The 26,722-nt window shown below is 37.4% G+C and overlaps 1 protein-coding gene across 11 annotated transcripts in view; it reads right to left on the bottom strand.

Moving 5' to 3' along the window:
• SGCD (sarcoglycan delta) overlaps positions 1 to 26,722 on the bottom strand; it is a 1,323,040-nt gene that overhangs the window by 588,114 nt on the left and 708,204 nt on the right. For 10 of the 11 annotated variants that reach the window (XM_039836682.1, XM_039836683.1, XM_039836688.1 and 7 more), the window contains one exon: positions 6,976 to 7,067. The exons of the other annotated variant lie outside the window; for it this stretch is intronic. The gene's annotated coding sequence lies outside the window, so the exon portion shown is untranslated. The remainder of the gene's footprint in view (positions 1 to 6,975; positions 7,068 to 26,722) is intronic. 11 annotated transcript variants of the gene reach the window in all.

Here is a 26,722-nt window from a genome sequence, read left to right as displayed (position 1 = left end):
GCTCCTTTGGATTTTATGAGTTAGACCCCTGGTTTCCCATATACTGTCATCTGTAACTGCTGGTTCCCTGCAACCGATCACTCTCCTTTCTCAGCTTAGAGACTATCTATGTCCCAGCATGCCCAGTATGAGGTACTGATAACTTCTGAAGAGATTATTTAGTTTGTACGTTTCTTTAGGAGAATTATTTTTGCATCCCCCCACCAAAGATAAATACTGTTTTTCAAATATGAATAAGTTTTAACATAGATTAAAAGGAATTATGAAAACAGTGATCACATTTTCAGTCCACACACTAAGTGGCCTTTAAGAGGTTATCAGTGCAGTTGATAAATTTTCAGTAGTTTACATCATTCATAATCACCAGGAATACATGTCATGGTCACATACACTCTCATTGGAGCCAGCCCCAAAGGGTACCCAAGCACAAGCACAGAGCACAGAATAATAAGTGTTACCCAGATGCCTTTCAGGAATAAAGGATTTATTCCCTCAGCTGCCAGGAGGGCTGCCAGCAGAGCCATCAGCTATAAATCCTCTCTGAGAATTGCCCTTATGAGCCAGCCTACATCCAATGACTGGTCCTACAAGGGGTATAAAGTTTCCTCACCTCAACTAGGGACAGCTGTAGAGAACCATCAAGATTTATAGCTCCCCATGGGGTATACTTCCTGCAGAGGCTACTTTGAAACTGCATCGCACCTCAACTTCTCCATCTGCTCAATCCTTCTTTCCCTTCCCCTATACAGATATCGATCCTAAAAGCCCTCTTAGTAGAAGTTCTACATGCTAATCTCCATCCCAGAATCTACATACTGGGGAACTTGATCTACCCTAATGGAGACTGGAGGACAGTAGTATGGATTCTCTCAATGAATGCATCTTATATCTCAGGCATTTATTGAGCACTGATCATGGCAGGTATTGTATTCCCTTAAGACTCATATTCTACAGTAGAACTCAGAATACTTCTCACAGATGTCTACAAAGACTAATACACTAGTTGTTATTCCAAAGAGTTTTATCTTTAATATTCAAGGTAGTTGCAATAACCCAATGTGGACCATCTGTTGTTGTGTCAATCGGTTTAAGCAAGGGAGTTAAAATCCTGGGAGAGTCTGGAATCACAAGTTTCTTGCATTCAAAAATAATGTGGCATCATTTTCAGCCCAGCTGTGAAGCACTGCATGACTAAAAAAATACAGGTCCCCTAGGAGACACCCTGTGCTACGTGCCAGTGAAATCAGGACGAGGCAAGCTTTATGATCTAATTGGTCATCTGAGAGGCCAGTTTTTTAACCAGTTCTTTAAATACTGATTTTCTTGCTGTAATTAAACTGTCTTTTTAAGGCAGCTTTGTAGATCCATTCTTTTCCACCTAAACTCTTTTTGTTTTTAACTCCAACTTTTTTGTCCCACATTCTTTCTAAAGATAGTTCTGCTCCTGAAGATAAATTTTGTAAAAATAACATAAAATGCTTATATTTATAAGTTGGGGACTAATAATTTCTGTTGATTAGAGCTTGATTAAGAATGAGTCAGCATGAAAGGCCAAGGTTGATATTTATACCTGGCGAAGGGTCAATCTAGACAAGGGAAGCAAAATCAGCATTAATCTTTGTCATGTATGAGTTAAAAACAGGAGCCACCATGCGCCACAGATTAGTTAGCACGTTTCATGGGTGTGATAACTCTGCATCACTCTTCTTGCTTAAATGGAATCCATTGTCACAGTTGCCATAATGCCATTAAGATGTTCACCATGACTTGTGTTTTTTCATTATTTCAGAAGGTTGTAATTGGCCAGAAATTTTTAAACTGCTTTTCCTTTTCTTCACTTTCCTGCTCTACCTCACTCTCTCCTTTACTATTACAATGCAGATGCTTGGGTTCTGGTCTATCTGAACCTACTGATTCAGAATCATTTTCTAGAGATGCTCTGAAGTCTGCATTTTTAGCAAGCACAGTGTGATTCTTATGTACAATAATGTTTGGAGCTAATCATTTTGACATGTAAAACCACAACTGAGATCAGCAAAAACAAATAAACCATGCCATAAATATGTGCATTCTGACTACTTTATATGGAACTACTCCACCCATGAAAACATCTACTCTGACCTTTAGATCTTCACTCTTTACTTCCTTGGTTCCCCGGCCTCACACCTTGACTCCCAATATTAACCTGACACTCTCTTTCCTGGTGGCCACTCTGGACTAGCATTTCCCACTTCAAATCCATGCACCATAACAGAGGTAAGAGACAAACTCAGGCCACAGGTGATAAAACAGCTGAGTCCTCTTCCTGTCCAGTCACCACATCAATAGAAAAATGGATTCAATCATTCACTCGTTCATTTATTCCTTCATTTATTCAATTTATATTAATTGAACACCCGTTAAAAGTCCAGAACTGTAGCATGTCTTGAGGATGTAGCAATAAAAAAGAAAATAGGCTTGGCAAAAATAAAAAATAAAAAAAACCTAACAATAATTTGAAAATGGGCAGAGGACCTGAATAGACATTTCTGCAAAGAAGACACACAAAAGGCCCATAGACATATGAAAAGAGGTTCAACGTCAATAACCATTAGAGGAATGCAAATTAAAACCACTATGAAATATCACTTCACCTGCCAGGGTAGTAAGGGATCCATTCTGTATTTCATCCACTCTCGACGACATGAAATTGAAGCCCAGAATGAAAGAATGCTTTCAACATGTGAAAATCTACTGCTAGAATTTATCACATAAACAGATCAATAAGGAAATAACACATGATTATCTAGATATGGTACAAGACTTTAATAAATATGCAGTGATAAAACTCTCTTCAAGTTACTAACACATCATGTTAGCCCAGGGTTTCTTAACCTGGGCATTAATGACATTTTGAGTTGAAAAGTTATTTACTGTGTGTGTATGTATGAGGGGGACTACATGTGTATTACAGGATGTTTAGCCTGTAGCACTCTCCTATTCATAACAATCAAAAATGTTTCCAAACCTTGCTATATCCCCTAGAGACAAAATAACCCTTGACTGAGAACCACTGTGTAGGCAAGTTACTTAATACTATAAGACTCAGTTTCCTCACTTACAAAATGGAGGAAATTACCAACACTGCAGGGAATCTGTATAACAAAACAATATAATGCATTTCTGATATTTGCTGGCAATTTCTTAATAAGCCCTAAAGAAATCTACCCACTTGACTGTGGTTGTGGTGATAGTGATGACGGTGTTGATGATGATATCGATGTTGATAATGGCAAGATGATATTGTTGAAATGCACACAAATGTGCTTTGTTCTCAGGATTCCCTCCTCTCTCTTGGCCCTTTGTCACTCATCAGAGATATTCTGCAGTCATTTCTCCAGGAATAACACGGATAACACAGCAGGAATATGCAGAGACCACAAGGAAGAGTCAATTTCGAGACCCAAGGAATGGGTGGTCTCTTAGGCATAGAAAATAGATTTAGGAGTGGTTGAGCCAAATAAGGTGGAAACAGTTTTTCGCCCTAGTCTAGAATAAATGTCCTGAGCTGAAAAAGAGAAATAGCGGTGCTGCTAGGATTAGAGGTCAGAGGCATCCTAGACAGGAGGACCATACCTAGAAAGGCCATGCCAAAGGGAGATGAGGTCACCTCCAGAGGCCTCCATCTTCTATGGGGCATCCTGTGAGAAGTCCAGTCTGTACCCGACGTGCCTGAGGACCAGACAAGCTCCTTCATCCTGTCTACTCTGTTTACATGCTTATGCCTCATTAGGGTTTCTAGTAGCTGAGCCTCCAAGCATGTCCAGCAGGGAACACCATAACTACTGCCAGGACAGTGTGCACTCAGGCTGCTGGCTGTCTGATGGGAGCTGCACATATCTGTGACCTGGGCATTGTTGAGATCCCCCATGGATTGCGACCTGTGAGAACACCTTTCCTGGACATCTAGATGGCCCCTGACACCTAGAGAAAGAAAGGGTGTGGAAGCCAAAGTCACCTTGCAATCCTGTACCTCATAGGTGTGACACAATGGAACCAGCCCAAGACCCCTTTGAAACATTACAATTTTGCAGTAGTTGCTTTTTATCATTCTTACTAATATTTGATGCTAGGCAAGTAACAGAACTTGCCTGAGTCTCAATTTCCTCAATTTCCTGAATTCCACTCAGCTCTAAAATTTTATGATTTCTCTCTCTACTTTTCCAGATTAACTGTTCCTCATAAATATGCAGTAACTGCTTGAGAAATATTCAGATGTCATCATTTTTAAGTCACGAGAGATTGAGATGTAAAAATTAAAATAAAAATGAAAAGTTGGGCTACTTTAACAGACAGCATGAATCGACTGCCAGAAAGAACTTGCTTATAAAATGCCAAATTAATGACAGTTTTACTCAGTTTTTATTCATTTCCTTCACTTTCATCTGCTATAATTTTTAAATAGTATCTGCACCTGAGGCCAAAGCATACTGACATTAAAACAGATCACCCGGATTTTTATAATCAGCATTGAAATGAAGGTCAGCAATGATCAAATAAATGATCTTTAGGTAATGGCAGTTACAGCCATTACCCTATTTTACAGATAAGGAAACTGAGGCTTTGAAAGTTAAGTAACTTGTTTCACATAATTATTAAGTGTAGAAGCCAGAACTCATGCCCCGGCCTATAGAATTTCCACACTCAAGCAAAGAACACTGAAGTATAAACTGTATAGATTTTATTCCATGTGTCATTTATATTCATACTGCCTCACTAACTTGCAGATTTTGTTGAATGTCCATTTCTCTTCTCTTACCAAATCATTTTCATTCCAATTCCTTTCCTTTAGAAAACCCATCACCATTGACAAGTTTGCGTTGCTTGAGCTTATGATGCATTAGAGAGAACATTTGGACAAAACAAAACCATGAAACTTTCCGAGAAGTTATGCCTGTGCTGTTGTAACTGTGCCACTGATTCTCCGTAAAAAAAAAATACTTCTCAGGGTAGAGCTAGATTTAAAGGGAACTATATTAAAAAATGAGTCATTCTTCTTTCAGAACTAATTTTAAATGGTTAGAAAATGAGAAAGCCTGTGCAAATATGCTATGGGTTATTAAATCCTGGTTTGGACTACACTGCAAATGGGTGTGGGTAAATATCAGCCACAGAATGATAATCATTTAAGTCCAGCAGGCTCCCATGCTGCCAAAACTCCACTCAGAATGGAATCCCCACTTTAAATACTGTATGTTCAGACCGCTTCTGACTTTTCTTTGACATAAGGCCTGAAACTAGGAGAGAAAAATAAATCGACACACTTGACTACGCAAAAATTTTAAAGTTGGCATGGCAAAAGATACCATTAACACGGTTAAAAGACAAAATGAGGGGGAAAACTGACCAAATAGGTGACATGCATGATTCCCACCTATGATATCTTAAGAATGTCATCAAAAAACAAAAACAATCTAATTGAAAAATAGGCAAAGGGCATAAAGATGACAAAAGATAAGGATCAACAATTATGTGAAAGATTTTAAAAATTCACTGTTAATCTAAGAAATGCATATTTAAAAATAAATAATTATTGTGTTTTTCAGATTAACAAGGACCAAAATGTACAATACTCAGAATGTAGGAGAAAGGGCACTGCTGATGGAAGGTAATTTTGCAATATCTATAAATTTTTAAATGTGCCCACTAAATAACCAATACTATTTTGAGTGCTTTTCTTCTGGAAATATTGAACATCTGCTTAAAGATATGTACATATGTTCAAGAATGCTTATAATAATATTAAACATTTTTGGAAAAAAAACTACATTGCCATTATTAGGAGACTGGCTATAAGAATTATAATTAATTCCTAAATAAAATATTGTGTATTAAAAAATAATTAGGTAATTATAGACATACTGGTATGGAAAGATCACAATATACTGTTCATAATAGGGTTTAGGCAGCAAAAGCTGTAAAACACTATCATATTCCATTAAAAACTATAACAATAATTATTTTAAAATATTATTTTATTGCAAATGGTTATTGGAAAATGTCTGAAAGGATATAAATTAATCTGCTAATAATAGTTATCTTTTGGAGCTGCGACTACAGAGAAATTCCACTGTGTGGTGTAAACATTTTTGTATTGTTTGTATCATTGACAATTAACGTGTATTATTCTTGCCTTCAATTAAAAATGTACAGAACATGTTTTTTAAAGACTAGATCTGATCATTTCACTTTTAAGGGCTTTTACAATATGCTAGAGTGAGTGAACTGATATGTATTCTAGGAATGATCAGTCTTTATCTAACCAATGACAGTTCAGAATTTCTCCATAGGGCAGGATAGTTATGGAAAGCAAATGAGTCAATGCAAGGAAAACAACTGTAAACTGAAGAACACTCAACAGGTATAAAGGACTCTGAGACTCTGGACAACTCCGAAGTAATACTATGTCAGTACTTCTTCAGAAGATAAATTATTTATTTAAATATTTTCCCTGTGACCCCATATCTAAATTGTATGTTTGTGGTCACAGGATTTACAACAAATCAATCATAGGGATTTGCACTGATTACAAAAAAACACTTATGAAACAATAGGCCGATCACAGGAAAAGTTTCACCCAATTTCAATGCCTGGAAATTATATTTAAAAGAGCAGAGAGTGATATTACCAATATCAGCCACAAAGCAACCAAAACTTTGTTGTAACCTTCTATATGGTACTGCTGCTACTATTTTAGGAGGAGCTGTCACTGACATTAGCCACCTCTCCAGATTCTGTAGGAGATGATGACTATCCCAAATGAATCAAATAAAGAGAGATTAGAAGAACAGAACTTTGCTGCCAGGCAGACTTGGCTTGCTAGACATGGACTGTTGGGTATGTAACTCATGGCAAAGCAAACAATAACCAATACTCACTTCCACTTCCACCCTTGCTTTCCTCCACTAAAAGAAATCATAAAAACGAAATACTCACTGCTTCAGTCTTCTTCACAGCAAGAAGCAGCCAGGAAATATCGATCGTCTCAACAAGTCTATAGAGGAAATCTGCCGAGCCTACTTTCTTTCCTGATAAAAAAGACAGAGAGAACAGGTGTTTTTCTTCCTTCCTTGCTCCTGCCTGGAATGTAGACATGCTGACTGTGGAAGTCACAATAAGTCCAAGAGAAGGCTGAGAGTAGCATAAAGATGCTGGCTTTGATATCGCTGAGTTGCTTAATCAGAGCAAGCAGTTGCCTCTTCCCCAGCATTCTTGTCATGGTAGGAAAATTAATTCATTTAAGTCACTGTTAGATGGATATTCCATTACCTACTACAGAAAAAGATTTCTAATACATATTTAATCTCTCTAAGCAATAGTTTACTAATCTCTAAAATGGAAAATGAGGATAACCTTGCAGATGATATACACAAACATATATAACCTATATGTATACATATATAATCTATGATATATTCAAATCATTCAAATCCTTGCTCAAATGATGGTCTTTAGGAAAGTCCTACCTGACAACTCTATATAATTAGCATTGCTCATCATTATCTGCTTTATTTTTTTTTCATTGCAGTTTGTATTAAAAATATATAGTATCAGTTGTTTATCTACCTGTTGTCTGGGACTCTCTACTAAAATGGAAACGCCATGAGGTAAGAAACTTTATTGTGTTTATTACTGTATTTCTAGCACTTATAATTGTGTTTAGCACATAATTCACATTCTATCCATATTTATTAACTAATGCATGAACAAATTAATGTATATAGAATGTTTAGCATATAAATGGCCTAATAAATGATAGTGGTTTAAGTGTTATATAGAGAATTATGGTTATTGCACAAGCAACACCACTGGGAGAAACTGAGCCTGAGAACAAGAGGTCATTATACCTACCCTAGAGATCTAGCACACACATGCACAAGGCCATATACACAACTGTTCACAGCAACACCTTTTTTGTAAAAGCAAAATAATGCAATTTAAATGTCTATCAATAAGTTTAATAAACTTTGGTATATCCATATCATGGAAAAATATTCAACTATTAAAAAGAATGACTGAGATCTATATTGTACTGATGTGAATAGATCAACAAAATGCAATGTTAAGTGGGGGAAAAAATAAAGCTACAGAAAAAATAGTAAAATGTGATCCCATTTACTTAAAATAATCAATCACAAAGCAAAACTATAGTGCTCTCTGCACTAATCTACAGACATGTATTCATGCAAAAAACATCTGGGAGACACACACACAGACCCCTAATTAGTATTAATGGGACAAGGAATAGGTTGAAGGGCGGGGGTGCAAGTGTAATATTCCTCTGCTCTTCATCATGGGAATTTTATAAAAAGAATGTGTTCCTTTATATTTGCATAGTAATAAAATGGCTAAAACTGTAAGCATATCAGAAAGAGTCCAAAAGCACCGATGCACCCTGAGCCACGTAAGAGACCCGCCCCCCACCTAATTCCAAGTTTCTTTTCATGAGAATTGTCTCAAATACTACAGGTAGACAGTTATTATTTAGGAAACTTAGCAATTTATTTTTAAATTTAGATTTTCCGCAAAGACTACACATTTTGATCAACCTCCAACACTACTTTTGTTTGGCTCTGAGAAAGCAATGACCACTTTAATGCCTTGTTTCACATAAAAAGGATCACCATTCACCACCTCATTCCAAGCATCCTGGAATGTTGAGGCAGTTTGTGTATGAACAGTCCCAGGGCGGAGAAATAAATAAATAAGTAAACAAACAAACAAACAAACAAACTTTGAAAATCATTTACTTTCCTTCTTGAAAAGAAAACAATAATGCTGCTTGGAAAGCTAAAATGTATTGAAGGAAGAAGGTCAGATGTAGGAACCACGCCCAAAGATGTCCAATTATGAAGAGGATAAAAGGTGTCTTGGAGCTCTCATCCTTAAAGCGTTTCTGTGACTCCCTTGTCCAGAAGCTCCACACCACCTCCACCAAATTAAGAGAAAATGGATTGAGGAGATCGAGGCAGGGAAAGCAAATTGTCCATTTATTCCTGGTCACCTCAGAAGTCATTACTGAACGTATTCCACAAGATAATAAATAAAACTGATCGTGTGGTTAAGAACATTAGAGGAACCTGGAGCGCCTGTAAAGAGCATTGTGCCGAGAAAAGAGTATTAAAAAGTGAGGCGTTTCCTCTCTGCACGTTTCAGCATGGTGGCTCGGGAGAGAAACTATAGTTGAAATGGATAGGAGCAATTTTCCATCATTATAGAAACCTTACACAACCTCTGACTGCTTATACCCTCATCTCTTAGCATCCTAGTAAATTGCCGTTATTTGTTCCAAACAAACCAAAAGGCCCGTGGTAAAATGGAGTAATTTAAGGCTAGAAGAATACGGTACCTGTAATTCAATTTCATGGCAGCTGGTTTCACAACATGCTCCTCTACCTTCGCTTATGACACAGGAAACTTCCTTCCGAGTGTAAACTCTGCTCTCACTAAGCTGAGGGCTCACGATAAGTGGACCTTAAATGGACAGAGACAATCACCACTGGCGAGGCGTAACTCAGCTTCAGTTCCCCAGGCAACTCAACATCCACTCAGGTCTCAGGCTAGCAAGAAATCAAACTCTCTCAATTCTGAGTGGGAAGCGAGGTGAGTTACTAAAGAAAGAAGTGCTCCAGGAAAACCACAAAAGAGGGGCTGTACAATATTTGTGTATGTGGATATATGTAAATATATATATATTTAGAAAATCTAAACTGTTCTTTGTAAAAGAACTGAAAATAAAACAAAAGACTGCTAATAGCAATAGCTGGTTAAAATGTGATCGGTGATGATATAATTGAATGAAAATAACAAAATATGTCACTGTATTTCCTGCTCTTTGCTAAGCCTCTAAATCTGGATCTAGTTACAATTGTGGGTAGAAGAGAGAGAGACACCAGAAAGGAAAGAGTCTGGGCCTCTCAGATTAGAAATCGTAATCTGAGGCCATTAGCTTTGCAAGTATAGAAACTGGACCTTATCCGAGAACTGGGTTGGACTGAAATGGACTGACTCAGATCAATCACACTCGCAAGAGTGATGCATAAGCCCAAAAAAACCAATATCCTCATTTGCCATGAAAACTATAACTGCCAAATTAAATGAATATTTAAATTCTCTAAGGTGATGGGTGTGTGATTGTGTAATCATTTCACAATGTATATGTATATTAAAACATCACATTGTATCTTTTAAATATGTACAATTTTTATTTGCCATCTCATTAAAGGTGGAATGAATACGAATATTAAAAATAAAATGTAGAATGGAATCATAGAAGTAATTAACATTTGATGACTCTGCTACCTGATGCGAACCAGTATTAACATTAACATTAATATTACTATTGGGAAACACTGAATATTTACCTTTGTGCTAACCAACTTCTCACTACTCCAAGAATTTAGGACCATTATTGTCATTTTAGAAATGAGGAAAATGTGGCTCAGAGAGGTTTTGCAGTCACCCAAAGTGACAGCTGGTTAGAGGCTGAGTAGGCAATCAAAGCCTGGCAGAGTGATCCAGAGCTTGTTGCCTCCCACAAATCTCCTGCAACTTGCTGATATGGGTCATGAGAACGTTTATAAAATGCTGTCTTGAAAACTTTCAACTTCTGCCTAACAAAGTGCTATCATACACATTTCCTTATTAATTTCTTATATCAACCCCATTAGTAAGAAAGGGTATTATTATCCTCGTTTCCTAGATGAGGACAGATAAGCCAAGGGACTTGCTCAAGTTTTCATAACTGATAAGGGAAGATACGGAACTTGGACTCAGAGTTTGACAGCAAAATTTTCTTTCTCTGTAGCTCCAAGATTGGAAAACATGTTGACATTCAGGATGTTGAAGACAAGTTGATGAGGAATCACATTAACTAGGTGGACATTTATGAAAAGGAAGGTGATTCTATCTGTATTTGACAAGAATATATGGAATGCAGGACTTCCGGCTACTCCTCTTGGCATCAAGAAATTGCTGGAGGTTTGTGTTTTAAGTGAGTGCATGCTGTTTTAAGAGGTTGATCTGATGTGCTAACATTTAAAGGTGATTTTAAAAATTAGTTTAACTCTAAGAAGCAAATCTGTCATTTCATGAAGAGAGCAGTGGGCAGGGAAATTCCTTTTCTTCAAGTCCTCCTACCCATACATATTAAAATTAGCTAAGAGATGTAGAAATTGAATTAAAGTGAGACATAAGAAAGAACTTTGCTGTTTTAATGGCTGGGATGTTCTTGATTATGCAGCATTAGTCACAGACAAGATTTGAACTACAACAGGCACAGAGGTAAAGACAAGGAAAAGAGTGTTCCATTTTCTTCTGGGACCAAGCACTTCTGATATTGATGAAGTAGGCTGAGGGCTAGGATGCATGAGAGAGCTTTGAGATGTACGGTAGATGGTAGCCTCTGTGATCATGTAAGTCTACTTAAGACAAAGGGAAGGATTCTGAAGCAAGATTTAACATGAAGTTTGCAGAAATTAGCGAGAATCTTTAGGGCCACCACATTCCCAATTTCTATTGGACAGGACAGAGAGGCATCACAAAGACTGCCTGAGCACTGTGAGAAACGGTAATGGGGACTCTGGCATTCTTTACCAGCCTTCTCCCTCTTGCACTCAGGCAGCCATGAATCATTTCAGAACCCTCTTGTCTGGCCAGAGAGGGCTGCTACAGTGTCCTGGGCTGGGTATCCAGGAGGAATGCTAAATCTACATTGGCATTCACCTGTATGAACAGCTAGGGTAAGTTGAGTGCACAGGGAGGGGTTGAACGGCCTTTACTTAGCAGAGTTGGGCAAATATCCCAGATGCTGGCACAACAGCAGAGACGCAGGAGTTCTGGCCAAAGGGTGTAGGAGAATTGCATGGGCTTCGGAGTTATAACTTTGGCATGCAATGCTAGGTCTCACAGATTGGCCGTGTATACTTAGTTCCCTTCTTAGAGGCCCAGCACGCATATCCATGCAACGAGGAACCTTAAAGCGTATTTATAGATTAGACGAGCATATCTACTATTTATTGCTGAACACAAAAGTTAGCCCATATAGATACCCAAGAAAAGTGTGTTTCTCTTTTATCTATTCCCTCCCACTTTCGAGACAGAAAAGTAGATGATAAAGCATATTTAGGCCAAAAGAAAGTACCCAACTGTCTTGAGGGAAACCATCACCCTGGTCATAAAATCATAGAAAAGCAAAACAGATCTGGAATATATACAGATGGTTTTCTCTGACTATAGCGATGAGTAGCTGTAAAACAAAGTAGCTAATCACTTTTGCGGATATCTTCATGAACAGTTTCCAGAGAAATCAGGTCAGGCACAATGAACGATGTGGGACCATGAAACATGAACAAAAAGTGAGGACCTGATGCTTCAATTTCAGGTGACTTTTATTTTTTCTCACTTTTTGAGCTCATTTTTATTTAACATAAAGATGATGAATTCTTTGTAAAAAAAAGAAAAAACAATAAAACACTAAACCTTTATGTTTTTCAACAGAGCAGCGACTGAATACATCATCGCAATAGCAGAGAGGAGAATAAGGATGTCTGAATTTCTTCCTGAGTACGAGACTGCTTTCATTAGTCATGGGATTGTGTACAAACCACTCCCTGAGTCTGTTTTCTTATCTCCAGAATGGGAAGACAAGAATAATGATTCTTTTTTTTTTTTTAATAAGGTGAATATGAGAATCAAATAAGGCAATACATGAAATATAATTAGAACAATGCCTAGTATGGAGTGAGTGCTCAACAAATGTCGTCACGATTACCAATGTTATTGTTCTAGATCATTCTGTGGGTGAATGAGGGCAACTCTAAAGCAAAACAGGACGACTCAGAGAGACTGATACATTAATGGGAGCTTTAATGACTTTTTGATTAATGTTAATCAGATAGTGTTATAACTAGATAAGTGTTTGGGGGAGATATAAAATAATTGATTTAATAAAATTATGAATAAAAATTTCAAACCTTGTTGATGAAAAATATTCTCCTTAAGATGCTAGATTATTCAAGAAATACTGCCAGTGTTTGGAACTTTTCTTTCTCTCTCTCTCTCTTTCAGTTAAAGCCAGTAAACTTGGATTGAATATGTATGATGAGCTGTACACTACGGAGAATACAAAGAGAAGCTTAGGAATTGCCTGAATGGTGCATAAGGTACTTTGTCAATACCCACAATGACAGAAAACTTTTGCCCTTGAATGTTGTCATTGATTATTGGAAACAGTTCAAATTAGTTCAGGGCCAAGCGCAGGCAGGTGACTAAGCTGGATAATAAAACTGAGGCCTGCTCTGAATGGAGTCAGATTTTCTTGTATGCCTCAAAATAATTCTGAAAGTAATTTTCAAATGGCTTTTGTAAATGAGCCCTGGCAGTATTGTTGAAAAGAGTGCATGGATCACTGAGGTGACTATTTTGAAAAAGCATTATGATTTCAACGTTTAGGGCCTGGTGGTTTTGTCAGGAACCAATCTCTTAAATCATTCCCCTGCAGCACAGCACAGGTTTTCTGTTTCCTTTGTATCTTCCCATGTCACTTAGTATCATTGCATGCACACTGTGCAAGCTCAATCAGGCACCTTTTACACCAACTGTGAAAGATGCTCCCAGGTGGTGACCCATGTCTTAGCCCCCCTAATTTCTCTAGATGGTTCAGGACCCTTTCTTATTTCAGTCTTGCTACACTCAAATGAAGCAGAACCCATTGCGTTCTGCTATAATTGTATCTCTTGCTGCTCCTGCTGCTACCTCCCAAAACTCCCTAGCATGCGAGCTTACAGGGCTCCAAAGAGGCACAGTAGCTATAAAGAAACGACTGGGACAGTATCTAGTTGAGGGCACCGGGAGTTCTCCCCATGATCCAGATTAGTAGAAGGACAGGAAAGGTCCAGTCAGTGACATTTGAATGCCAAAGCTCAAATACACACTAGACTAGTAATTAAGGTGAGGGCTCTGGAGGGAATGACTCAGAACCATTTCCAAAGGTAAATACACACTTTAAAGTTTCTCACAAACATCTGATAGAATGATTTTCCTAAACTCAGTAAGGTATCATGGGTTTAGAGTCTTTAGTGATTAATATAAGTGCTTAGGCAGATTTGGGTTTAAATTCCGACTCTATCTCCTGATTGCTGTGTGACCAGACACAGATTATATAACCTCTTGAAGTCTCTGTTTTCTCATCTATAGTATAGAGATTCTAATAGTTCCTAACTCAGATGTTGCAATGATATAATGCAATAAAGTATCTGACACATAGTAAGCACCTGACAATTATTTGTACTTATTAATTAGAAAGTCTTCACATTATAACTATTTGCTTAGCACATTCTATCAACCTGTTAAACACTGCATAAGTTTTTCTTCATAAGAAGAATATACTTAATAAATATATATATGCACAAAGTCTCCATCATGCTAAATACCATTCTGTTTTCTTGTGTTTTAAAAAAAATGCTCTTTTCATTTAGAATTTTCATTACTCCATAAAGGCTTGGACTAAAATAAATATTAAAAAAGTATTTCTGTAATAGACCAAAAACAAACAAACAAACAAACAAATACTTGGTTTAATAAATGCCTTCCTTACTTTTCTACCCCTTGAACTAACTGATAACTCTTGGTTTTAATTTCTGTCCAATGGAGATTAAGCCTTTCGGAGGTGATAGTAGGTAAACAACATATAGCACAGCTAATTGGATTTTTAATCTTCACTAGTCTTTAGCAACGAATACCTGCAATGTTTATTTGTTGGCTGCAATATTAAATTGCCAGCCAATTAACTGCCAAAGGGAGCAATTGGTTACCTGGATATTTATAATGATTCATATTTCATTTTCAAAGAAACATTTTAAATTATTTCCCATCTAAAGTATACAAATTAAAACAGCTGTTGAATTCAAATGAGAAATGTAAATACTCATCAGCCCAGGAAGATTATTTTAAAAGACTAATTGAGATGTAATTGCTCAAAAATTAAAATAAAATATACAGAATAATAAAATCTAAAACTAAGACAAATTTTAAAGCAAATAAAAGGGAGCATATTTATTTGTATCTGTACACAAGGCACAATTGTCCAAATATTAGCAATTTAACAACATACATACACTAGAGGGAAAAAAAAGTTGAATTGATATGATATTCCTAAAACATCAATAGAACATCAAAAATTGTAGTTAGTAAAACTGACAGGAAAAGGTTACAACTAATAATTGTATTCCTAAAAGTTCTAATTATTGAATTTATATTTAGCTTTTCTCCCATACCATTCTTAGCCCTGATCATCATTTTGCCATCATCACATAATCAAAATACTTGAGCTCTTCAAAGTGAGATGTAGAATTTCCAGTTACAGTAATGGAAATAACAGAGTCTCTGGGCCTAGAGTGGAAGTTGAAAACCTCTACCTGATGCATGTGTGTCAGTTTCGGCATTCTAGGAGAAAATACAGTGCTACCCACCTTCTCTCTCCTCCATCTGAAATGCTCCCCCACCCACCCCAAATCCACCCAGATACATGCCGGTCTCTTTTTCAGCTCCCTTAGACCTTTATCAAATGTCACTTCTCAGTGACACCTTCCTTGACTATCTTATTCAAAACTGCATCACTTCCCCACACCAGCATTCTCTATCCCCTTCATGATCTATTTTCCCCCGTTTATCTAAATACACTTTAATAGTTTATTAATTTTGTATTTATAATCTCTCCCTACGCTAAATTGGAATCTCTGAATGCAAAGACTCTTGTCTGTATTTTTCATTGCTTTATCCAGCACGCAGAACAGCACCTAGCCTCTAGCAGATATTCAATAACAATTTGTTGAATTAATAAATATATGAAAAAGCAGAGGACTAGAGACACTGAGTACTTGTCTAAGGTCATATAACAAGTGTGAAAAACTTATAAGATTCTGGACGTAAATCTGAGATTCTGGACTCTCAGTCTAGTGCTCCAAAATGTCCTTTAACAATCAAGGTGTCTTCCCTGACCTCTCTTCATATGTTGTAACTAGAGAACAAAACTAAATATGAGGAAATGATCAAAATGGCACTGCCAATCCCCCAATGAAGAAAGAATTAGGTGGGGAGGGGGAGACAATATTAGATTATAATCAGTTATGAGTGGCCACATTTTGACTCTAAATATGTCATTTAATCCATTTGCAATTATCTTCATAGAACACTTTCATTCAACAAAAGTACTAAGTATCTATCATATGCCAGGCACCATACTGGGCTTTGGGGATAAAGTTGATGAAGCAAGGTAAATATGTATGTCACTCCATGGACTTGTGATAGCTTCATGCTATCATATATATTCAGGCAGTAAGATTTATGTGTATTAAAAGGGAAAAATTCTACTCATCTGAAATCAAACTTCCTCTTAAGATTTTCTCTTAAGATATATGCTATTTTTTCTTTACACTAAAGAAGAAGAAAAGCATAGATTTCACAGTTCATGTTCGAGATGATATCTGAAGTAATAAATAGAACTAGTATTTTGGCAAAAGTAAAAAATCACTGGATATCTTGATAAAATGTTAATTCAACAGAAGTGATTTGGATTATAAAGACTATAAAATACTTTTGCTTCTCATGTTCAAAATAGTTCTTACATTGAGGCTTCTTCAGCAATAGAGAAGCACCTAATGAAATTTTTAAACATACTTTGAAAATTATTCATGTCTGAATCACTCATGTTTCATCCCAAATATGCCCTTTAACTTTTGGGTCTCAACAGTACTGTGCTAGCAACATTGCAGCTCCTCTCCACGGTCCGAATGGAAGGGGAAGTGTTCTGGGTTAAGTTGTAGCCCCCCAAAAACATGCTCAAGTTCTAACCCTTGGTATCTGTGAATGTGACCTTATTTGGATAAAAGATCTTTATCAGACATAACTAAGTGAAAGGTCTTGAGATGAGACCATACTCAGGATTAAAAAGATGGACTTAAAGTCCAATGACAAATGTGCTTAAGAGAAGAAGAGAAGGCACAGAAGAGAAACACAGTGACACGCAAAGAAATCAATGTGAAGGAGGAGCAGAAACTAGAGTGATGCTACCACAAGCCCAGGAATCCTGGACCCCCAGTACTCAAAAGAGCCCGGGAAGGATTCTCCTCGAAAGCCATTAGAGGGAGCATGGACCACTGGAAACCTTGATTTTGGACCTCTGGTCTCCAGAACTATGGAAGAATAAACTTCTCTTGTTTTAAACTACCAAGTTTACGGTGATGTTTTTATGGCAGCCCTAGACAAGTAATACAGTAAGTATTTCTGGAGTGATGAAAAGTAAACATTGGCACCTCATTATCTACCACGCTAGCTCAAAGTATGAGCAGCCATCACCTGTCAGAGAAGAATCACTATGTATTTGCAGTTTTGATTTCTTCTCCTCAAAGTTGATTAAATCTAGTCCAATTTTTTGTAAACTCAGTGTTCTATTGGTCATAAATGTTCTTAACTTCAAAAATAATCTAGTTTCAAGCAAGCCAGCTGCCAAATCAATAAAACCACCTCTTGCAAGCTAGTAATACCCGTGATAGATTTACAGGAAATAGCAAGGAGACTCTAAATCATGAACATGAGGACTTCACCCTGTGGCACACCCACCGAAGATGAACCAGGGGGAATGCTGAGGCTGCAGAAGGTAGAAGAGATGATAGCACGGAGGAAATCACAGTGGAACACTGAAACAGCATGCTGAATTTTTAACATGAAACGCAATTATTTCAATGTTCGTCTCCAACGATTACAAGTACTTCTGATTTCTTCTTGAATTTATTTGTGCCCATCATCAATTTTACACATGTCACACCTAATTCCCTATAGTTTCGCATTGTCAGTTCATTGTTATAAGACTGTCTTTATAGATAAGTCAGGAAGTTGTTTGAGGGTAGGGACTATCTCACACGTTTTTCTTCTACCCTCCATTTCTTTTCAGTGCTGAGTAAAGAGGAGATCATTAAGAGATAATAAATAATTAACTTACTCTTGTGTTCCTGATCATAAGTGCCTACTCTAATCTTATAACTATTCTGGCTAAATTATACCAAAGCACTGGTATGTCAGCATACAAGCAGGTCTAAAAAATACAGAGGCAGCATGATCATTTTTGTATGTCTACACAATCCATACACACTAACACGCAGTAGAAAAATTTGACCCTAAATCAATTCTGGCAACAACTATCATCACATCTAATAAATTCTAACAAATTCACATCTAAAAAGTTCTAATAAATGTTAGGTAATTAATTTTTTACAAAGGAGAACCAAATAAAATGAAAATATCTTCAATATACCCTACACACACACACACACACAACCATTATTCTGTTTCCTCGACTAATCTAATACACAGTGCAAACTTGGTAAAGGCAATGTTCTAGGTCCTGGGGCTTTTGTTGCAAACAGAACAGACCTCAAATCCATGTCTGGAAGTTTTACATTATAGTCATTTAATCCAAAAAGAAAACCATTAGGTACCCCTAATAATAGTTTCTTGTCCCTTTTTTGCACATAAGGTACCAAGAATTGCTTTAATCCCAGACCTTAGTCACTAATCACAAGGATTCTCGTTGCTATTGTATAGATAAATCTAGTATATTTTAGCAATGTTAATTTTATCTTTATTTTTATTGAGTTTTATGTCTCATCACTTTAGCTACTACATGTTTCCTGTGTGTGTGTGTGTCATATGAATTATGCATCCTTCTGCAATTAGTACAGCTGAATGCTAATTTATGAGATGGGAAGCAACAGTATATCTCTTCTTCAGGAGTCAAACTTTAAGAAACAGTAAACTTCCACAAAACCTGTGTACAATTACTGATGAGACAGAGATACTTTCAAAGACTCTTTAAAAGAATGCTTTTGTTTTCTTCCGCAAGTTGAAAAATGGTCAGGTCTTCAGTGTATATGGTAGAGAAGAATTGAAACTGAGGAATCAGAAGACAAGGATTTAGGTCTTAGTTTGACTGGACTTATGAAATTGGCCTCATTGCTTAACCTAACTGTTCCTCTAGTTCTGACCTGAAAAATGGGGGTAATGAGAATATCTGCCTCCAGAGAGTGGCACTAGCTATTCAATGAGGCAATTCAAGTAAAGCTCTGAGCACAGTGCCTAGAATAAATTAAGTGCTTACGAGGTATTAGTAATAATGAATAGAGCTATTTAAGTTAAACTCCAGTGTCAATTTAATATTTGAATGCATATCTGAAAATTTAATATTAAGTCTGACAGACAAGAAAAACAGGATTTTGTTGAGGGAAATACAAGATGACCTGGTTGGCCAGGTGTGAGGGAGGGAGCACAGAGGTCCTGCAAATGAGCATTTACTAAGTGCCTGGTTTGGACAAGGCACTGAACAGACAACACAGATCAATCAGCTCACTGAATTCTCACAGCCACAATGCACAGCTGATGTTTTCTAGGGAACTTCTGTGTGTCAGGCATGTGCGTGGTGCTAAGGGAGTCAGTGATGAGCAAAACTGGTAGTTCCTGGCCTCGTGGAACTTATGATTACCAAGCAGTTGGTGATGACTGACGGAAGAAAATGCTTATCTGTGCAAACTTCTCTGTAAAGGGCCAGACAGCAACTATTTTAGACTTTGGAGATGGTGGTCTCTGTTGCCGCTAATTTACTTTGCCACTGTAACACAAAGGCAGCCCTAGACAACACGTCAGTGATTGAGCAGGGCCGTGTTCCAATGAAGCTTTACTTACAGAAACAGGAGAGAGGCAGGCAGTAGTTTGCAGATCTCTGGATAGTGGATAGTGGAAGAAGCAACTAGCTCTCAGTCTAGGGCAGTTAAGAAGGGCTTCAATAAAAGGAGGGGAAGAAGCAACTAGCTCTCAGTCTAGGGCAGTTAAGAAGGGCTTCAATAAAAGGAGGGGAAGGCTAAGCCAGCTGTGCTTTGAAGAAAAAATAGGCTCCCTAAAAAAAAAAAAAGGCAAGAAGTGAAAGTTCAAAGGTAATTCAGGGCAGCAGAGCAGACAGTGCAAAGTCAACAGAAGCATTAAAGGACACAGCTTGCTCAGAAAGAGTGAGGAACCTCGAGAACTGGGAGACTGGGGTCAGGGAAAAATGAACAGAGAATTTGAAAAAAGCCTTTCTGTACATAGTTCCGTGTTGCTTGGAAGCAAAGGTCATATTATCTTTCGGTATTTCTAAAGGTCGAGCTACTTTCCCCCTCCCAAAACTAAATGATAACATGATGCAGTTCAAAAGCTAGTCATATCAAATTGCCATCTAATCATTTAATTAAAGCCCCATGCTGGCACCAGCCATCCTCAGGGTCCATTTTTCATTTGGGCACATTTCATTACATTTTTCAAAGCAAATTTGCCTTTTCAAAGGCGAAAAATGCAAATGACTAGGTTTGAAAGGAAATGCATAACACTCTGCATAATGACAGGGATTTTCTTGGAAAGCAGTAAGGCACAGACAGAGCTATCTTTAGGGGCTGAGGGTGGCTTATCAGTCCTATAAGAACTCTACATATTTCATTACAGCACCAGGATGCAATGGAAGCAAAATATCAAATACCAGAAAGCAAACAGCCATCCCCTATCTCCTTTTTCAGCATCATTGAAACCACATTTTGAAACAGGATGCATCCTTTGGACTAGCAAGACCAAGGCAGGCATTGATAAATAGAGGACATTTAAAGTGTAGCCAAGAAAATGATGAAAAGCTAGGAGGAATTGACCTCTTCAAACAGGAACACCTAAAGGCCAATTAACATAAAGCATTGATAGGCAAATTTAAGTATATTCAAAAAAATTCTCAGGAGTGAGAAAGCATCCACTCTGAGGCAGGATAATGCATGTTGGTGGTATTTACGATAAGGAAATGAAAGTGACCTTAAATGTAAATCTGCACCTTCCTCCTTGGTTTATGGAAACTCTCAGAAGCACTGCATCCCGATTACTTCTGTCTCTCACCTTGAAAGAGGGAGCCTCAGCACAAATTTTATGAATCCACAGACCCCAAAGTAAGAAGCAGTTAGTCCAAAGGGGAGAGAATGATATAAAATGAACACCAGTTAATTCGTTCTAATTTATTCTTTAACATCAAGGAGACAAGAAAAGCTTAACATCAGGAAGTCACATAAACCCCTTTCACCCTGTGACAGAACCACCAGCATCTGGAGCAGCTGCACCCATGGTGAGGTTGAGAGTCGCTTCTGACCAGGGAAGTTCACATGGCTGGTTAGCACAGCCAAAGCCTCAGTCTGTTGTAAGCTAAAGCCCTTATTCCATTCCTTATACAGAAAGGATGCCCATCTCTGGCTAGACAGACCACCTGCAGATCCAGACAGGACAGGCCCTACTCAAAACGCAGCATTCAGTTCAGAGTGCTGCCCCACTCACCTTGAAAGACAAGGGGGAAAACTGGAATACAGTAGAATATTTTGATATAGCCTGCCTGACATGTCTTTCTTCCCGCAATTTCCATTTTAATTACATTTAAATGCACATACATACATAAAACTGCACATATCATAAATGCATACCTTGATAAATTCTCACATGAACACACCTATGTAGCCAACAATTAAGAAAAAACAAATAAACAAACCCATATCATTACAAGCACCCAGAAGTTACCCTCAAACCCATTTTTGCATAACAACTTTCCTGACTTCTAACAATACAACTTATTTTGCATAACAACTTTCCTGACTTCTAACAATAGTTTTGCATGGCTTGCATTTTGTATAAAGGGAATCATATACTACATTCTATTCTGTCTGGATTCTTTGGGCCAATATTAAATTTCTGAGATGGAGTGATATCATTAGGTCTAGCTGTAGATTGTTCTTCCTCATCACTACATAGGTTTCCATTACACGAATATACCACAATTTATCTATTCCACGGCTGATGGTTGCTTGAGCATTTTCTGCTTTGGGCTATCAGGAATAGTGCTGCCACAAAGATCCTGTACATGTCTTTTGGTGAGAATAGAAGATTTTGATCTTGCCACTTTGATGTGAAAAAAAAAAAATGTTGGTGTGGCATTTTGACATGGTTGTGTCAAATTTGTCTTGTTAAAATGTGAAATCCTCATCTTTTGTTTGGCGTAATGCATAAAAGAGACATTCCTGATTTATATTCTGTCTCTGATCCTCCCGCCATCCTCAACTCTGCCCTTGTCCCTCACCATCCCATCTAGTTCAAGAGGTTAAGACTGGGAAGAAATAAACAGAAATGAACATTAAAGGAAGCTGCAGCTCACATGCACTATTAATCATCCTCCTAAAAGGGACAAGAAAATATGCTTTTAAAACCACGCAAGGATTCCTTACAGGAGAATTTTTAGGTGAGAGTGTCTCCTGCCTCCAGCACAGGAATCAATAATTATAACAGACTCTATTTGAAGAGTATCAAGTGGTAGCAGTTGTTGAGGGAGAGAATTCATACAACTCGCTATAATTCAAGGCTTCAGATGGGAAAGTCTCAGAGAAGTGAGAGGAAAGAAAGATAAATTCTGCCCACCAGGAAAAGGCCCAGGTAGAGAGAAGTGTGGAGGCCTTTGGGGCAGGGAGATGCTGTGGGCATTTGTTGCATCTTTCCTAGCAATGGTTCTGCCTTTCCTCCTCCTTAATCATATCCCCAGTTTCTCATCCATGTGATTGCAGTGGTGCTGACCCAATCCCTGGCTGTAGGGAAAGACGCTGATTGACTTAACCCAACCAGGGTATCTCATCTATTTAGCTACAGTGATTGGTTCAGGGAGGGGTTTCAACCGCTTATGAGCCATCAGTATAATCCCTTCTCTTGATCACAGACATGACCTTGCAGACATTCAGGCACATGACCTAAGACAGTTGGATCATTGTGAGCCTCTGTCTTTTTTTTTTTTTTTAAGGATAAAACACAAGCTCTCTTTATTTTTCCATTCTGGACTAGGTGGTGTAGAACAGCTTTGAAGAGAAAAGATGGACATGGGAGGAGAGAAATAAATTATGTTTTGATAAAATCATTTTTGTTCTAGATAAAACTGCACCTGATATGAGAACAATTTCTGCACGTTTCTTATGTGAGTTAATAGATTTTTTTTTTTTTAATCTTACGTGATTTTGGTTTTCTGTTTGCTGGCAACCAAAACTTTCAAAGGTAAAATAAGTGATGTTTAATCTGGGCCTGAAAAGAGGCATTCAAAAGGTAGAAGAGGCACAAAATGTTGTTCCAGGAGCAAGCATGGTAGGTAATGAAGGATGGAAAGAAGGATCTGTGGACAAGCTCCCAGACTAGAAAAGGCATTACAGTGAAAGGCTGTATTATGCGGCCTAAAGAAGCAGATAGTAACTATTTTGTTTTGTAGCCCAGATGATTACTATCACAACTCTGCCACTGTAATATGAAATCAGCCATCGATAACACATAAACAAATGAGCATGTTCCAATAAAGCTTCATTTACGACAATAAGATTTAGATTTCATATAATTGCTACGTACCACAAAATACTGTCCTCATTTTGATTTTTTCAGTCAAAGTGTTAAAATCATTCTTAGTTCATTGGCCATCATTTGTTGACCACTAAGATAAACACAAAATTTCTATGTTCATATTGTTCCACCACATTCCAGCTATATGACATTGGACAAATCACTTAATCTCTCTAAACCTCTTACTTCATTGACAGAATAGGGATCGTGATAGTGGCTAACTCATAATTTTATTCCAAGAATTAAATAATTGAATCCATAAAGAAATGTTTAGTTAAGTGTCTGGTAAAACAGCACCCAATAAAGACTAGACATCTTTCTTACGATTATCGAGGACCTTTGATACTAGTCTACTTTCTACTGTTATCTTAATAATAGAAAGCTGTCAATGTTTTCTGAGCAGAAAATTTACAGAGCTGTATTTTTGGAAGTCTACAGAGGCATTTGTCAGAAGGACAGACTAGAAAAGGAGTACCTATTTAAATTGATCTAACCTGTGTCACCTATCTTGCTTAGGAAACTCAGATGTTTGTTAGTATCTTGCTTTTCATTTCAGTGCAGCATTCACTGTTTAAATTAAAAAAATAAATAAATAAATAAGAGGAGTCAGGTTTTCTGTTTTTTAGTTTTTGGTTTTGGGGCAGATTTGTGGGGAGCAGCGAGGAACCATCCTCCCAGTCTCATGTAATGCACTTTTTTAAAAACAAATTCTTTCACAGAGACTCAGCTGAGCTAATAAATTTATAAAACCCATGGTCACTTCTGATTTGAACTGCATTTGTCTGTTTTGATAATTTATGCATTGACTAATTAGTTCATCCAAATCTTATAGACTATATTTCTTTCTATGAGACCAGATGGCACCCTATCACACAGATAATGGAGAATAAGACCCCATACTGTAATTGTCAGACAGCCCACTGGGTAACTGATAACCAAAGAATAGTTCAGTAAAGATTTGCATTTAAGGTCTCTTAAAGTCCTCTGATTCTTTCTACCATTCTCTCTCACACACACTAAAGATCCTAACCCAATTTAAGATCATCAGCAAATCCTAGTCTTCATAAATATCACAAGGGAGCTAATGAGATGACTTACAGAGGTTTGCTGCTGATTGTATGAGGGCTTCAAGCCCTCTGGTCCATGCTGCATGGAAAACCAATTAGAGTTTGCTTTTTTCTTGAATCATGCAAACAAGAAAAAAAAAACAGTATATTTGGTTGAATGAACCTGTTAAGGGAAGAGATTGGGCTCCATATGAACAGCAATAAACATGGGCAATAGGAGATGTGCATTTTTCTCCATCTCCTGCTTCTGACTCGTGCCGTCGCCCAATAAGCAACATGTATTTGTTGAGTATCTACTGTGTCTTAGGCACTGCATTAAATGTATCATCTTATTAAATCTTTATAATTACCCTATGAAGCAGGTCCCATTTCCCCAGTTTTACAGATGAGAAAAGTCAGGCTTAGAGAGATCACGTTCTCGCCCAGGTTCATAGAGCTTTTAAGCCTGTGCTCCCAGCGCTCACTCTCTCTCCCTCGTCTCTCCTCTTTGCCCACTCACTGAGTCAGAGAGTCCAACAGAGCACTCTTTGCTCAGCACCAACACGTGCTTGCTGGGGTATTGGGCAATGAATTGAATATGGGTCCTTTGTGCTTTTTCCCACATCCACCTCTGCCATGCGGGTTCTTTAACTTAATCTTGATTGCACTAAGTTTCAAAAGTACATCTTCAGGATGTTTCTTTCCCTCTGGGAAAGAATTATACCCATTTTAAAGATGAAGAAACAGAGCCTGGGAGAAGCAAAGTAATCTGTTCACAGTCCTAAACTAGTGGGTGAATGAGCCCTATTGTTATCCAGATCTGGGTTCATAGATCATAATATTTCTAAGATTCCAAGACTTTGAGCAAAGTCACTAAGGTTCTCTCTATAGTCCCATTCTTATATAGAAAGTTCCATCTTTTCTTGAGACGACTGTAAAAAACACAAATTATAAGCAATTTCCAAGATCCTTAAAAATGTATACATATATAAAATATATATACATACCTTAGGCATTAATGCTAATAAGAAGCTAATAATTTGAGCCTCGGGTACTTTACTTGATAAATGGGGCTAATAATACCAATATCATTAAAATGTTATAAGAATTAAATTTAAAAAAATAAAAAACAAGTAAAGCATCGGCATCTAGTATCTACTAAAGAGAAGACATTTACCCACCTGCCTATCTTTCCATTTATGTCCATCCATCCTTTCACATACCTACTTCTCCATCTCTTTATCTATCACACATGTTTGCTGGCAAGATGGAAAGAGTGATGATCTGGAAACTGGCTTCCTGGCCCAACTCTATTACCAGCTCTATTACTCCAGCCATCCTCTCTGCCAGGTTCTGTGACTCCCATTTGCAAAACGAAGCACTTTGCTGGATCAGCCCTAAAATGCTCAATATTCTCAGAGTTCATACAAACTCATCATCATTATAGTATGCCACACCCCTATGTGACAATTACATTCAGTTTCCCAGAGCAATAGGAGAGAGGATAAAATTATGTGCTGTTCTGTCTTAATGATCCAGCTGGTTTGGCTGGCCATACATTTTGGAGAAAGCTATAACTAGTCTGTGTAGTGGCTGATGAATTTCACAAGATGACTTTATTGTGGTTATATAAACAATAACTTTCAACTATGGGGATTATGTTGTTTTGGCATGAAAACTTGCCTTGATTAAGCTAGGATTATCAATCTCTGACTATTTAAATCTTGGAAAAGATCAAGAGAGAAGAAATAAGGGAGAGCATAACCCTGTTTGCATTATAATACTTTTTTTAAGGTTTCAAAACACCATTAGAAAAAGGACCCTCATATTTATCAACAAGATGACTACTTGGCAAACATTTGATTAAACTTGTGGCTAGAAAAATTGAGTAGAAATAGCAGAGACTTGGAAGTTGGCTAGATATAGTTTCATATCCAGGCTCTGCCCTAACTAGCTATGTGACTTTGGGCTATTAAGCTAATTTTTAGTACTTTGATATCCTCAGTTAGAACATAAATGAAATGATATCTCACTTGTAAAATGATTATGAGAATTAATAAAATCAAATATGCAAAGCATCTAACAGTGCCTGTGATTTAAAGAACCTAAAAGTCAACATGCCCCAAACAGGATTCGGGATTTTTCTCCTACAAACCTACTGTTTGCAATCC

Source organism: Pteropus medius, unplaced genomic scaffold (genome assembly GCF_902729225.1).
Source record: "Pteropus medius unplaced genomic scaffold, Ma_sr-lr_union100, whole genome shotgun sequence".
NCBI lineage: Eukaryota > Metazoa > Chordata > Mammalia > Chiroptera > Pteropodidae > Pteropus > Pteropus medius.
Note: the sequence above shows the minus strand (reverse complement) of the source record. Positions and strands in the feature narration are given on the sequence as shown.